The sequence below is a fragment of the Thalassophryne amazonica genome, chromosome 7 (genome assembly GCF_902500255.1).
Source record: "Thalassophryne amazonica chromosome 7, fThaAma1.1, whole genome shotgun sequence".
NCBI classification, from domain to species: Eukaryota; Metazoa; Chordata; class Actinopteri; order Batrachoidiformes; family Batrachoididae; genus Thalassophryne; species Thalassophryne amazonica.
The window spans coordinates 68,166,853-68,183,618 of NC_047109.1; the positions used below are offsets into that span (position 1 = coordinate 68,166,853).

Genomic DNA, 16,766 nt, shown 5'->3' on the forward strand with positions numbered 1-16,766 from the left:
TTCAAATGTTCATATTCAGGTCTGGGCTGAAGCAGAAAGTTTGACCACATTACACCCATTTTGGCATCTCTTCACTGGCTTCTTGTCACTGTGAGATCAGATTTTAAGGTTCTGCTACTAACCTATAAAATTATTCATGAGCTAGCACCTCCCTACTTAGCAGACCTCATTAAACCCTATGTGCCGGCCTGGGCTCTGCGTTCATAGGGTGCAGGACTACTTTATCTGCCTAGGGTGAATAAAAGTCTGTGGGTCACAGAGCTTTCTCTTATCATGCACCTGCTTTGTGGAATGATCTCCCTGCATTAATAAAACAGTCAGATTCTTAGAGACTTTCAAGTCCAGACTTAAGACGCACTTATTTTCCCTTTCATATGGCTAGCATACTGGCATAGCATGGTACTATGCTTTCTACCATTTTAAATAAACTTTATTACTAACAGAGTGGGTCGCAGCCTCAACTTTATCTAAAGTCTTTTAGTGAAGCTTAGGGCTTGTGGCCAGTGATCACCTTCTGTTGTCCTGAAGCCACTCCTTTGATATCTTGGCTGAGTGCTTAGAGCAGGGGTGGGCAATCATGTGCCATGAAGGGCTGAGACAGTGCAGGTTTTCCTTGCTACCAATCACCTGAACAAGTGATTTCATTAATGATAAGGTGTTTATGTTCAAGGGAGAAGCTCATCAGTAACCTACCTCCTGAGGTGATTGGTTGCAAGTAAAACATGCAGTGTCTCGGCCCTCGTTGCCTACCCCTGGCTTAGGGTCATTGTCCTGCTGTAAGATGAACTATCGCCTCAGTCTGAGGTCAAGAGCGCTCTGATGCAGGTTTTCACCCTGGATGTCTCTGTACATTGCTACATTCATCTTTTCCTCATCCTGACTAGTCTCACAGTTCCCGCCACTGAAAAATATCCCCACAGCATGATGCTGCCACCACCATGCTTCACTGTAGGGATGGTGCCTGGTTTCCTCCAAACATGACGCCTGGCATTCACACCGAAGAGTTCAATCTTTGCCTCATGCGACAAGAGAATTTTCTTTCTCATGGTCTGAGAGTCCTTCAGGTGCCTTTTATTAAACTCCAGGCGAGCTGCCATGTGCCTTTTACTAAGGAGTGGCTTCTGTCTGGCCACTCTACCATACATGCCTGATTGGTGGATTGCTGCAGAAATGGGTGTCCTTGTGGAAGGTAATCAATAAAATGCATTATTACCCTGCACATTGCCAAAGTGGTGAGAAGGGTTTTGTTTTCACTGGCACGTGTGTTTGTGTCTTTTAAATCAAAAACACCTGGATGGATTTCCTTTACATTTGGTGGGAATATTACTTGATATATATCAAAATGTTTGGAGTAGTTTTGTTTAAATGTAAAATACCATGGTCAAGGAAAACATTGTCAGAAAAGCAAGTTGTTTTGTATATCTCAACAACCAAGCCTAGATGGATCACCAAAAGCATATACTGATCAGCAAAATATTTGTGATTGACTGGTATGAATAATGTCATAATGAAGTCACACAGAAGTTATATGATGAAGTCGAGCATTGTCAAAAACACCATTAGAGATGTAGGTATATTTACTTGTACATTTATATTGTGTTGTCTAGAGCGTGGAGGGTATGTAACAGCCCTCTGATGGCTTTCATTATTATTTTTACTATTAGTATTATTATTATTATTGCATCATCATCATGTTCACACAAACAGTTTTGACAACAATTCCCCCACCACTGCATGCATATATTAAAAAAGGCATAAAAGTTATTGAAATTACATCGTGGTTCTGCTTTTATGTATTGAAAATTCTCATGAACTTTTATTTTGGGCCAAGAAGTTCTCCATCTGGTTGTTTATTGCAACGGCTACAATTTATTGGTTTTCTGGATTAGGTCTTACTCATTGACCTACTGTTTTAAAATGTGAGGAATAAATATTCTTGGTAGGGTTCATTCCAACTGCGGATTTGCATCATCTTCACACAAAGTCTAGCAACAGTGCCATTATGTCAAGCTGAAAGAGAAATGACACTTATCGTTCTTATTGGTGGAATATCACAGCAACAGCAATGTGACCATCATATTTACATTACTGATGTGCTGCTAAGACTCAGGCAGTATGAATGATTGCCCACGTGCATCTGCACTACAACAAGCCATTGTAACTACCTCCAGCAGCTACAACATTACTTCTGCCCTGTTACCACAGTATGCAACAGCAATCCAATTCATCTGATTTAAAAGGACAGAGAAAAGTTACATTTGGAAAAAAAACTGTACCAGATCATACTACATATGCAAGAAATCCATATTGTGCTCATGACTATGACATCTGAGTGTTGCATAGGAAGCTCGTCTCTTTACAGTAGTGTTCAGAATAATAGTAGTGCTACTAAAAATATTAATCCAGGTTTTGAGTATATTTCTTATTGTTACATGGGAAACAAGGTACCAGTAGATTCAGTAGATTCTCACAAATCCAACAAGACCAAGCATTCATGATATGCACACTCTTAAGGCTATGAAATTGGGCTATTAGTAAAAAAAGGTAGAAAAGGGGGTGTTCACAATAATAGTAGTGTGGCATTCAGTCAGTGAGTTGGTCAGTTTTGTGGAACAAACAGGTGTGAATCAGGTGTCCCCTATTTAAGGATGAAGCCAGCACCTGTTGAACATGCTTTTCTCTTTGAAAGCCTGAGGAAAATGGGACATTCAAGACATTGTTATAAAGAACAGCGTAGTTTGATTAAAAAGTTGATTGGAGAGGGGAAAACCTATACGCAGGTGCAAAACATTATAGGCTGTTCATCTACAATGATCTCCAATGCTTTAAAATGGACCAAAAAAAAAAAACAGAGATGCGTGGAAGAAAACAGAAAACAACCATCAAAATGGATAGAAGAATAACCAGAATGGCAAAGGCTCACCCATTGATCAGCTCCAGGATGATAAAAGACAGTCTGGAGTTACCTGTAAGTGCTGTGACAGTTAGAAGACGCCTGTGTGAAGCTAATTTATTTGCAAGAATCCCCCGCAAAGTCCCTCTGTTAAATAAAAGACGTGCAGAAGAGGTTACAATTTGCCAAAGAACACATCAACTGGCCTAAAGAGAAATGGAGGAATATTTTGTGGACTGATGAGAGTAAATTTGTGCTTTTTGGGTCCAAGGGCCGCAGACAGTTTGTGAGACGACCCCCAAACTCTGAATTCAAGCCACAGTTCACAGTGAAGGCAGTGAAGCATGGTGGTGCAAGAATCATGATATGGGCATGTTTCTCCAACTATGGTGTTGGGCCTATATATCGCATACCAGGTATCATGGATCAGTTTGTATATGTCAAAATACTTGAAGAGGTCATGTTGCCTTATGCTGAAGAGGACATGCCCTTGAAATGGGTGTTTCAACAAGACAATGACCCCAAGCACACTAGTAAACAAGCAAAATCTTGGTTCCAAACCAAAAAAATTAATGCCTTGCAGATGTGAAGAAATCATGAAAAACTGTGGTTATACAACTAAATACTAGTTTAGTGATTCACAGGATTGCTAAAAAAGCAGTTTGAACATAATAGTTTTGAGTTTGTAGCGTCAACAGCAGATGCTACTATTATTATGAACACCCCCTTTTCTACTTTTTTAACCAATAGCCCAATTTCATAGTCTTAAGAGTGTGCATATCATGAATGCTTGGTCTTGTTGGATTTGTGAGAATCTACTGAATCTACTGGTACCTTGATTCCCATGTAACAATAAGAAACATACTCAAAACCTGGATTAATCTTTTTAGTCACATAGCACTACTATTACAACCCCTGGCAAAAATTATGGAATCACTGGCCTCAGAGGATGTTCATTCAGTTGTTTAATTTTGTAGAAAAAAAGCAGATCACAGACATGACACAAAACTAAAATCATTTCAAATGGCAACTTTCTGGCTTTAAGAAACACTATAAGAAATCAAGAAAAAAGATTGTGGCAGTCAGTAATGGTTACTTTTTTAGACCAAGCAGAGGAAAAAAATATGGAATCACTCAATTCTGAGGAAAAAATTATGGAATCACCCTGTAAATTTTCATCCCCCAAATTAACACCTGCATCAAATCAGATCTGCTCATTGACATTGACCCTGTGCCATGACATTGACCCTATGTGTCTTTTTGCAAGGAATGTTTTTGCAGTTTTTGCTCTATGGCAAGATGCATTATCATCTTGAAAAATGATTTCATCATCCCCAAACATCCTTTCAATTGTCCAAAATATCAACATAAACTTGTGCATTTATTGATGATGTAATGACAGCCATCTCCCCAGTGCCTTTACCTGACATGCAGCCCCATATCATCAATGACTGTGGAAATTTACATGTTCTCTTCAGGCAGTCATCTTTATAAATCTCATTGGAAAGGCACCAAACAAAAGTTCCAGCATCATCACCTTGCCCAATGCAGATTCGAGATTCATCACTGAATATGACTTTCATCCAGTCATCCACAGTCCACAATTGCTTTTCCTTAGCCCATTGTAACCTTGTTTTTTTCTGTTTAGGTGTTAATGATGCCTTTCGTTTAGCTTTTCTGTATGTAAATCCCATTTCCTTTAGGCGGTTTCTTACAGTTCGGTCACAGACATTGACTCCAGTTTCCTCCCATTCGTTCCTCATTTGTTTTGTTGTACATTTTTCAATTTTTGAGACATATTGCTTTAAGTTTTCTGTCTTGATGCTTTGATGTCTTCCTTGGTCTACCAGTATGTTTGCCTTTAACAACCTTCCCATGTTGTTTGTATTTGGTCCAGAGTTTAGACACAGCTGACTGTGAACAACCAACATCTTTTGCAACATTACGTGATGATTTACTCTCTTTTAAGAGTTTGATAATCCTCTCCTTTGTTTCAATTGACATCTCTCGTGTTGGAGCCATGATTCATGTCAGTCCACTTGGTGCAACAGCTCTCCAAGGTGTGTTCACTCCTTTTTAGATGCAGACTAACGAGCAGATCTGATATGATGCAGGTGTTAGTTTTGGGGATGAAAATTTACAGGGTGATTCCATAATTTTTTCCTCAGAATTGAGTGATTCCATATTTTTTTCCTCTGCTTGGTCTAAAAAAGTAACCGTTACTGACTGCCACAATCTTTCTTGATTTCTTATAGTGTTTCTTAAAGCCAGAAAGTTGCCATTTGAAATGACTTTAGTTTTGTGTCATGTCTGTGATCTGCTTTTTTTCTACAAAATTAAACAACTGAATGAACATCCTCCGAGGCCGGTGATTCCATAATTTTTGCCAGGGGTTGTATTCTGAACACTACTGTATGTCTAAACTGTTAGCAGATTGTTAGTCTATGAATGCGTCTGTCCATTCATGTGTCTGAAGATGATGATATCATATGCACGCTTTAAGCATTTACAATCACGTTGCTCATAAATCTTCTTCAGAACATTTTCATGACCTCATGAGTTAATGGACTCCACGTTGGCAGCCAAATTGGAAATTCTGTCAAGCTTCCAACCATCTATAAATTGTTCCCACTCATACTGAGGAGAGTTGTTGAAGAGCTGGAGTCTATCTTAGCATTACACAACATGACACTGTTTATTGTACGACAAAGTGATCTATGTAATAATGCAGGCCATAGTAATAATTATTTCACAAGTTTCAGTAATTTTGCTGACATAGTATCATATTTGGGCAGCAAGGTGGCTTAGTAGTTAGCACAGCAAGAAGGTCATGGGATCGATTCCCACCTGTGGTGTTTCTGTGTGGAGTCTGCATGTTCTGCTCATGTTTGCGTGCGTTCCCTAGGCTTCCTCCCACATCCAAAGACACGCAGGTTAGGTGTATTGGAAACTTTAAATTGTCCGTAGGTGAGTGTGCGGATGTGAATGTGTTTGTTTGTCTTTATGTGGCCCTGCGACAGACTGGCGTGCTGTTCAGTGTGTACCCCACCTTACACTCTATGACTGCTGGGATAGGCTCCAACCCCCCGTGACCCTTAATTGGAGTAAGTGGTTGAAGATGAGTGAGTGAGTATCATATTTTAAGAATAAAACATAAAAAAAACTGCACTGTAATGAATTTCCATTTTAATTTATAGTAACCTTACTGGCAGCTAGACTTGCCAGGAGGGTACTGACTGTTATGCTGCAGTGTGCCTATTGTAACATACAACAGTTTAATACAGTAAATATATTACAGTACCGTCCCACTGTTAAATTACAGTAAGAAGCAGTGGTTACCAGAATAATTCAGAAAAAAATACCGTAAGAAGTTCAATGATATTTCATTGGGATTTTTCTATTTTGCTCAGGCTCACCACAAGAGTTTTGGTTTGTGATCCACATGTTAATTTGGCTCCAGCTGTACATGAACAATGGGGCATGACTTGAAACAGTGATATTGTGTTTGGAACCAAGTGCACTAACTGCATGCACCGCTGTGCAGTGCATTAATGTACTAATCAACTCTTCAAAACTCTTTATGTTATTATGACTAATTTATTAAAAAAAATCTATTTAAAATTGAGTAGGCTGTATCAGTAGGCTAAAACATATGCGTTAAGTAGACTAATACATTAGTGTGTTGGATGAACTTTATCAAGTTATTAGTAATAGAAATCATAACTTTTGCAGACATTTTCTAGACTGTAAACAAGTCAGGGGATGGATCACTCAACATTTCCAAGTTAGTGAATATGTCTTGCACTTCACTTATATCAAAGAGACTAGTGACGGAAGCCATCAAGAGAACTCTGACAATTCTGAAGGAATTATATAGGCTTCTGTGGCAGTAATTCTAAACTGCACTTTTGCTTGTTGCATCAGTCGAGTTCCAAATTCATGGTGGAGTAGCACAGAGAAGTATTTTCTTCAAAAAAAGATATGAAATTTCACCTATTTTGATAGAAGGCACATGGAATACTTGAGCTTAGGCTTGCTCTGTTTCCTTCTTTTAAAATGTTTGTGTACTACTCCACCATGAACTTGGAACTGGTAATGCAACAGACAAAGGTTGCACAATGCAGTTTTTCCAATCACATCCACAGAAGCCCATAACTGCTTTATACAACCCCTGGCAAAAATTATGGAATCACCGGCCTCAGAGGATGTTCATTCAGTTGTTTAATTTTGTAGAAAAAAAGCAGATCACAGACATGACACAAAACTAAAGTCATTTCAAATGGCAACTTTCTGGCTTTAAGAAACACTATAAGAAATCAAGAAAAAAAGATTGTGGCAGTCAGTAACGGTTACTTTTTTAGACCAAGCAGAGGAAAAAAATATGGAATCACCCTGTAAATTTTCATCCCCCAAATTAACACCTGCATCAAATCAGATCTGCTCATTGACATTGACCCTAGGTGTCTTTTTGCAAGGAATGTTTTTGCAGTTTTTGCTCTATGGCAAGATGCATTATCATCTTGAAAAATGATTTCATCATCCCCAAACATCCTTTCAATTGTCCAAAATATCAACATAAACTTGTGCATTTATTGATGATGTAATGACAGCCATCTCCCCAGTGCCTTTACCTGACATGCAGCCCCATATCATCAATGACTGTGGAAATTTACATGTTCTCTTCAGGCAGTCATCTTTATAAATCTCATTGGAAAGGCACCAAACAAAAGTTCCAGCATCATCACCTTGCCCAATGCAGATTTGAGATTCATCACTGAATATGACTTTCATCCAGTCATCCACAGTCCACAGTTGCTTTTCCTTAGCCCATTGTAACCTTGTTTTTTTTCTGTTTAGGTGTTAATGATGCCTTTCGTTTAGCTTTTCTGTATGTAAATCCCATTTCCTTTAGGCGGTTTCTTACAGTTCGGTCACAGACGTTGACTCCAGTTTCCTCCCATTCGTTCCTCATTTGTTTTGTTGTACATTTTTCGATTTTTGAGACATATTGCTTTAAGTTTTCTGTCTTGATGCTTTGATGTCTTCCTTGGTCTACCAGTATGTTTGCCTTTAACAACCTTCCCATGTTGTTTGTATTTGGTCCAGAGTTTAGACACAGCTGACTGTGAACAACCAACATCTTTTGCAACATTGCGTGATGATTTACTCTCTTTTAAGAGTTTGATAATCCTCTCCTTTGTTTCAATTGACATCTCTCGTGTTGGAGCAATGATTCATGTCAGTCCACTTGGTGCAACAGCTCTCCAAGGTGTGTTCACTCATTTTTAGATGCAGACTAGCGAGCAGATCTGATATGATGCAGGTGTTAGTTTTGGGGATGAAAATTTACAGGGTGATTCCATAATTTTTTCCTCAGAATTGAGTGATTCCATATTTTTTTCCTCTGCTTGGTCTAAAAAAGTAACCGTTAGTGACTGCCACAATCTTTTTTCTTGATTTCTTATAGTGTTTCTTAAAGCCAGAAAGTTGCCATTTGAAATGACTTTAGTTTTGTGTCATGTCTGTGATCTGCTTTTTTTCTACAAAATTAAACAACTGAATGAACATCCTCCGAGGCCGGTGATTCCATAATTTTTGCCAGGGGTTGTAGTCACCATGGGTGTTTTGACGGCTTTCCTCACTCATCTGCTTCTTGCATGGCCACGCTTTATTTGAGAACTGCCAATTTCAGACAAATTAACCATACAGTATGACACCGTTAGTATTTCTTAAAGACCGATGTAAATGAGGTCCAAGGAATAGTCAGTGATTTGGGAATGTCTATGTATCAATTATCTACTTTTGTAAAGAAAACAGGTTGTAAAATTGATGATTTGTGTTCAGAATAACACTTATATTTAATTTGACCAATTACGTAGGACCTCTGAAAATGGAAGGACTGTGTACTGAAGAGGGTTGTATTTCATAAATGGTAAATATTTACTGGTTGGGTGAACAAAATGGGTAACAAATATTTTTGCTAAAGCACTTAAATTAAAGTCTGCACTTCAAGGACATCTTGATAGTTTGTTTTCAGCACCTGTGTGGTGGTGTAATGTTACAAAAATTGCGCCATTGTCCCAATACGTATGGACCTATCTGTAAGATGCTGCACTGAACACCACAGGAACAACTCACAAAGACCTTTTTTTCTTTGTTTGTGGCAGTGTTTCAACAAGCTTCGACAGTAGAGCGAGCAGGCTTTTGAGAACACTTTGTAGCTAAAAAAAATCGAATGAATTTAATCAATACTCTTATATTGGAAAAAAAAAGCAACCTAAACTTGAATTCTCACATCAACCACTGAACATCAGGTGTCAAAAAGAATGAACTAAGAATCAAAGCTATTTTAAATCTATTGAAAGATTCCCAACCCTCACCGGACTGTTTCTATTTGATCAAAGCAACAATGCCGAAGTGGTGCTGTTGCCCGCGGCTGTTTCTTTCAAAATTGCCTTGTGCCTCAGGGAGATCGCTATGGCAACCATCACAAGTCGTATGCTCATGTGTTTGAACATCTCACCTCTCTGAGATTCACCAAAAGATGAGCGAGTGGCGCCTTATAGAGACCACTTTCTTGTTTTTGCGGCGGGTTTGTGCTCATCGTTCTTCAGTTGGGTTTGGGTTAGTTTGAACCAGAAGAAAAGTAAATTAATCAGCAAGGCGGCTCCTTGCTGTGGCCTTTATAATTGTGTAATTGGAGGAAAACATGTCATGACCTAAAAAAACACAGAAAGTAGGACATCGTGAGTCATGGTGTTGTGAAGCTGGAAAACAGGTTGTGCTGGAAATGTTCTGATTTTATTCACTGTGCTCGCTCCCTCTGTCTCTGTCATGAGGACAGGAGCACGCGTAAGTACACATGCTGGCTGTCACTCTTGGGCATTTTTTACCTGCCCCCAGAACATTATATTGTCAACCGCATCTCTATTTGGTTTTGTTTGTTGGTTTGCTGCAGGATGACTCTAAAACAAATGAATTATTTTTCATGACGGTTTGTGAACAGATTGTTTCTGTGAACAAAAAAGGGTTCAGTTTTGTGGTTGGAATCTGTGAAAAGGCTTGAGAGCTACGGCTTTAGACATCAATCAATCAATCAATTTTTTTATATAGTGCCAAATCACAACAAACAGTTGCCCCAAGGCGCTTTATATTGTAAGGCAAGGCCATACAATAATTATGTAAAACCCCAACGGTCAAAACGACCCCCTGTGAGCAAGCACTTGGCTACAGTGGGAAGGAAAAACTCCCTTTTAACAGGAAGAAACCTCCAGCAGAACCAGGCTCAGGGAGGGGCAGTCTTCTGCTGGGACTGGTTGGGGCTGAGGGAGAGAACCAGGAAAAAGACATGCTGTGGAGGGGAGCAGAGATCGATCACTAATGATTAAATGCAGAGTGGTGCATACAGAGCAAAAAGAGAAAGAAACAGTGCATCATGGGAACCCCCCAGCAGTCTACGTCTATAGCAGCATAACTAAGGGATGGTTCAGGGTCACCTGATCCAGCCTTAACTATAAGCTTTAGCAAAAAGGAAAGTTTTAAGCCTAATCTTAAAAGTAGAGAGGGTGTCTGTCTCCCTGATCTGAATTGGGAGCTGGTTCCACAGGAGAGGAGCCTGAAAGCTGAAGGCTCTGCCTCCCATTCTACTCTTACAAACCCTAGGAACTACAAGTAAGCCTGCAGTCTGAGAGCGAAGCGCTCTGTTGGGGTGATATGGTACTATGAGGTCCCTAAGATAAGATGGGACCTGATTATTCAAAACCTTATAAGTAAGAAGAAGAATTTTAAATTCTATTCTAGAATTAACAGGAAGCCAATGAAGAGAGGCCAATATGGGTGAGATATGCTCTCTCCTTCTAGTCCCCGTCAGTACTCTAGCTGCAGCATTTTGAATTAACTGAAGGCTTTTTAGGGAACTTTTAGGACAACCTGATAATAATGAATTACAGTAGTCCAGCCTAGAGGAAATAAATGCATGAATTAGTTTTTCAGCATCACTCTGAGACAAGACCTTTCTGATTTTAGAGATATTGCGTAAATGCAAAAAAGCAGTCCTACATATTTGTTTAATATGCGCTTTGAATGACATATCCTGATCAAAAATGACTCCAAGATTTCTCACAGTATTACTAGAGGTCAGGGTAATGCCATCCAGAGTAAGGATCTGGTTAGACAACATGTTTCTAAGATTTGTGGGGCCAAGTACAATAACTTCAGTTTTATCTGAGTTTAAAAGCAGGAAATTAGAGGTAATCTAAAAAGACATCTAAAAAGAAAGAAAAAAAAACCCCTGCAACACCATGGGAATGGGTACAATTCAACTCAATTCAATTTATTTACAGCACCAAATCACATCATTCATTACCCCAAGGCACTTTACAAGGGTCTGTTATATTTTGGAAGAGAGACAAAGAGTCATAGCTGAGAATTTTTATATAAAGATTGATCACCTACACCAAGGAGGTAATGTTTTCACCAGCTTTTGTCTGTGAGTCTGTTAGATGCACAACTCAAAAAGTAATGAACAGATTTCAATGAAATTTGGTGAGCATACACTCTGCAACTGAGCTCCAGAAGAATGTTTGGCACATGGCACCATTTAACTCAAAAAGGTGAGAGAGGATGTTGATGAGATTTGATGAGCAGATGGATAATGTCCTACCTAGGAAATCAGGGGTTTTATTTTGAATTTGACTGTAATTGAGATCCAGGATCCAGAAGAAGTTTTCAGCAATACAATCAAAAAATGGCTCTTTGGATGAACTCAATTCAATTATGTGCAGGATTTCCATCTAATAAATATATGTAGCCTCAACTCAAATAAAACACATCCATGCAAGATAATGTCATTTAATTTAATTGGGACTACATATATTTATTAGGTGGAATCCAATCCAATGAGTCAGTTTGACTCATTGGATGAACTCAATTCAATTATGGGCAGAAGTTCCATCTAATTAACAAATTCCCTTCAAATGTGGTGGAAATATTACTTGGATAGATATTTTGAGGTGAGAAGATTTTGGAGTAGTTTGGTCAAAGGTTAAAAGTTAAGGCAAACCTGGTCCAAAAAAACAAAACAAAACACTTTTTTGTATATATCTCAACAACCAAGAAAGGTGGCATTGTGGCTTAGCGGTTAGCAGTGCTGTCTCACAGCAAGAAGGTCCTGGGGTCACTTCCCACCTGTTCCTTTCTGTGTGGTATCTTCATTTTCTCCCCATGTTCACTTGGGTTTCCTCTCAATTTCAATTTATTTTCATTTATATAGCACCAAATCACAACAGAGTTGCCTCAAAGCTCTTCACACAGGTAAGGTCTAACCTTACCAACCCCCAGAGCAACAGTGGTAAGGAAAAACTCCCTCTGAGGAAGAAACCTCAAGCAGACCAGACTCAAAGGGGTGACCCTCTGCTTGGGCCTCTGAGTGCTCCAGCTTCCTTCCATTTCCAAAGACATGGATGTTGGGTGAATTGGGAACTTTAAATTCACCGTCGGTGTGTGAATGACTTTCTTATTTATATGTGTGCCTTGTGATAGACTGGCATCCTGTCCAGGGTGTACTCTGCTCCTGGCATCCTGTCCAGGGTGTACTCTGCCACTCATCCTATGACTTATACAGTTGGCAGACAAAATACACAGTTTGGGACAAATGTGTCAAAAAAGGTAGGGTCTGAGAAAATGGGCATAAAAATTAGCAATATAGAGTTTATGACAATAACCAACTTGCCTGATTCTTGGTCCAAGGTTGGATCGTTGAGATGAAGGGGGAAAATAGAGCAGACATCATTATTTTCCAGTCCAGCCAGTTATGAGTAGCTCTGGACACCATCTTGTTACAAATATTAAATGAAGTTATACAAAACAGTGGAAATTTCTTTCTGCTTGCTCAGATGTTTGGGGTTGGGGCAGCTGCCTATCTAGTCTACTAACTACTAAATGCTTCAGATTCAGACTCTGGATGATACCCATGCCACGGCCATTGCCTTGGTGATAACAGAGGCAACTGAAAGTTTAAAGTGATGGTAGCAATAAACATTCACTTTCACTGCACAAAAACACAGTTATCGAAATATAATCTAATGTGGAGATAGTAGAGAAAGCTGCTGGATTCCACTTACAGACACAGGCAATCTCATTTACAATGGTGGCAGTTCCTTATCCAATATTGGGGACAAAAATACCCTGGAAGCAAGTTTGATGTCTGTTTGAAATTTTTCATCTCTATAAGTTGGAACTTCTCTAAAACTCAAAATATTATATATCAGGAGTCGGAAAAAATATCAGTGTTCAATTGTTCAGTTGTTGGTTGAAACAAGGTGGACATGCAGTACCACTTTCATTCAGCAGCGGGCATAAAGAATTTAGTCCTAATTTGACCTGATATCACCTCTGTTTCAAACACACAAGCAAAAATAATGGTGGACCGTGAGAAATATTCCTACACTCTAAAAAATGAACTGCTGTCTCAACAAGAAAAAGTGATGTAACAATTTGCATAGATTTTTTTAAGTTATTCCAACTTAACTAGAGAGGTCTTGTGGCATTAACTCAGTTGAAAGTTGAAATAACTTCAAAAAAATCTAGGCAAATTATTACATCAGTTTTCTCGTTAAGACAGCAGTTCCTTTTTTAGAGTGTGGTCATCAAATTGAGCACTGACGAATATTAATTAAAGGGATGACACTTGGAGAGTGCAAATTGGGGCAGGTCTTTAGACAAGCGAAGTATTTAAAGGTTGAAGTGCACAGCCCATTCTCAAGCAAATCATATGGTGCACTGAGGTGGGTCTAGGTGAGCAGCTGTGGCACCCTCGCTCTCAGCCGACTGCTCTGGTCGGGTCGGAGCGGCCCGTTGCGGCAGTGGATGCATGCACCATGGCAGATATGGTAATATATAGCACTAATAATATTTTTACCATGTTACCAAGGCTGAGGTTGTAAATACACTGACAGGGAGGCAGTTTAATTCAAATAGTGTTAGAATTATTTAATTGCCAGATGTACAAAAATGTTAAGTGCATTATTTTTGTAAATATAATTTATGACTTACAGCCTCAAGACGTAATATTTCATTTCCATTTTCCATGGCCTATCGTTACAAAAACCTAATAAAAATCACAATATGTTGTAATAACAAACTGCACTATTTGTAGAATTGCATTTCTTATGCATCATAATACCTTTTGAATTGGCACCCAAATATCATGGTACGTATCGTAAGAGACAATTGTATTGTCCCAGCCCCGTTATAGTATACTGAACAAAACGTCTAACACAGGTGATCTGTAGCTTATTATATATTTGTAAGTATATTTAGATGAATATCGTATAGATATATCGAATATATCATATAAAGATATCGAAAATCGGTGTATAACTTGTTCCAGTTCATTGAAAATCCAAGTCTTCTGTATGCAAACATTATTCTTCCACTGTCAGCTTTCTGATCCACAGAGGCAAATTTCTTCTGGATCAACAAAATTGGTCAGTTTTTACAAACCAGCTTCCTGCAAACTGATCCGGTCATTGTAACATCTTCTGAATTGTGTAGCATTCACTGTGATTCAAAAGTGATGCCAGAGGTACTATGTGCAGAGATGAATACATTGGGGAAAACTGTCAGTTATTTGTGCCGTCTTTGTTATTGGATGAACTACACAGCCTCCAAATAGTGAACACATTGATACTTTGTGCTCACGTTGCACGGAGCCTGACAACTGTCCTTTTGATTTCATTTGCATGTGATGATACTGTAATGAGAATTTGCATCAAGATCAATTTGCTTCTGATGGATTGTTTGCTGTTGTGACGCTCTTCCGATCTTTCCACAGTTGTATACGTTTCTTTTATTTCTGTTTAACACTTTATTTTGTTTTGAAGTGTATCTACCCTGAATTTTATTTAACTACAGTCCCGTTGTGAATCGCTAGCGGTTAGCTTTTGCTAGCAGTTACCTTTTGTTAGCTAGCACCCCCCTCCCCAGCCGTTACTTTAATACTGTTTTTACCAGTCTAACACTTCTGTTAGTTTTTCAGTGTAACTGCTGTGAATTTTAGGTCATTATTTTACTCCTGTGAAAATTTTAGTAGTGGCTAGCATTTTTGTCAGCATTTTTGCTAGCAGTTAGCTTGCGTTAGCTAGGTCAACACCCCCCCCCCCCCCGGTTTCTTTAATACTTCTGTTAGTTTTTCAGTGTAACTGTTGTTTTGTTTTTTTAACTACTGTTCCTATCAGTCTAATACTTTTGTTACTTTTTCAGTGTACGGTAACTTGTTTTTTTAAAACTACTGTTCCTATCAGTCTAATACCTTTGTTACTTTTTCAGTGTAACTTTTAGGTCATTAATCTACTCCTGTGTGAACCTTAGGAGTGGTTAGCGTATTCATTAGTGGTTAGCTTACGCTTGCTTGGCTATGCTCTTGAATTTTCTGGTGCACAAAGTACATTACTTTACACAAATCCTGCGTGATGCTGGAAGGTAGGGTGGCCCTTTTAGAGAGCCGTGTCCGTAAGTTAGAACAGCTTCTCAGCTCAGTGGCGATAGATGTTACGAGCACTCCAGACAAGGTTAGTGTTGGGCCGCCTAGCGTGCCCATTAGCATCAGCGTAGAAACGCCGGCTGTGGAGGACAGTTTTCGGACTGTGGTTAGGTGGATGAAGCCACATAGGGCTTGGTGCCCGGTTGTGGTACCCCGATACAGTCACATAGTTATTCACATCGGTACCAATGTCAGCACTCAGATTTCACGAAAATGGACATAGAGAGGACTTGTGACCTTGTCAGAAAGATGTGTCGGCATTGATTAATAGTCTCTCGTCCCCTCCCCTCCCAGGGTACTGATGAGGTGTTTAGCAGGCTGACATCATTGAATAGGTGGCTGGGGCAATTTTGTAGACAGCAAAGTTTTAGTTTTATTGATAACTGGCCTTCATTCTGGCGCTGCCGTGGCTTGCTGATGCCGGATGGCCTTCACCATACTGGGGAAGGCACCGGCATCTTGTCTGTGAACATAGATAGAGCTCTACAGGGAGGGTAACATTAGGAATTTACAGCAGGCCACAGAGCAGGTGATTAGAGACCCTGCAAGATTTATGACAAAGGTGGGTGTGAAATCCATTAGCTTAGTGAGGAAATCAGTGCAGAAAATCCACTATGGTGATAGTGCAGTTTATCTGCCAGGGAGGGAAATTCAACAAGTTGAGACTGTGACCTGCTTCCATAGACATGTCCATAAAAATCATAGAGGGATATGCTTTGCAAACTTAATACCCATTACTACACTGGATGATGCTGAAATTGAGGATGGCCCAGTGGTTGTTCCAGCACTGTGTCTGCTACCTACAACTCGCATGGAATGTCTCAATCCTAAACCTACTTTCAGGCATCTTATATATGCTATTCTGGAACCACACCTAAACCCAAACAGTCCAACCGTCAACCCCACAGAGGTCCTTAGTCTGGGTCTCATTAACATAAGATCACTATCCTCAAAATCATTATTGATTGGATCATCACTTAGATATGATTGGGTTATGTGAAACCTGGCCTAAACCTACAGCTGTCCTCCCCTTAAATGAGGCCTGCCCACTGGCATACACATTTAGTCACGTCCCTCGTGATGCAAAGCAAGGCGGGGGTGTTGCTCTTATTTATAAATCTAGGTTTAGCTTATTAGCTGTTGGGGTCACAAATTTCAAGCGGAGAATCAAATCAGAATCAGAGCGAAAAATCAAATGCTCATTTGTTCATTTGATTCTATGCTCTGCCCACGATGCTACGTATTGCCAAGGTCAGAAGAATAAAAATCAGCCATATTACTTTGTCACTGTATATAGACCCCCTGGCCCATACTCTGAATACTTAGATGAAT

At 39.4% G+C, this 16,766-nt stretch overlaps 1 protein-coding gene across 1 annotated transcript in view; it reads left to right on the top strand.

The window, feature by feature from the left end:
- si:ch211-113g11.6 (uncharacterized protein LOC559008 homolog) overlaps window positions 1–16,766 on the top strand; it is a 178,075-nt gene that overhangs the window by 113,062 nt on the left and 48,247 nt on the right. The gene's annotated exons all lie outside the window — the stretch shown is intronic.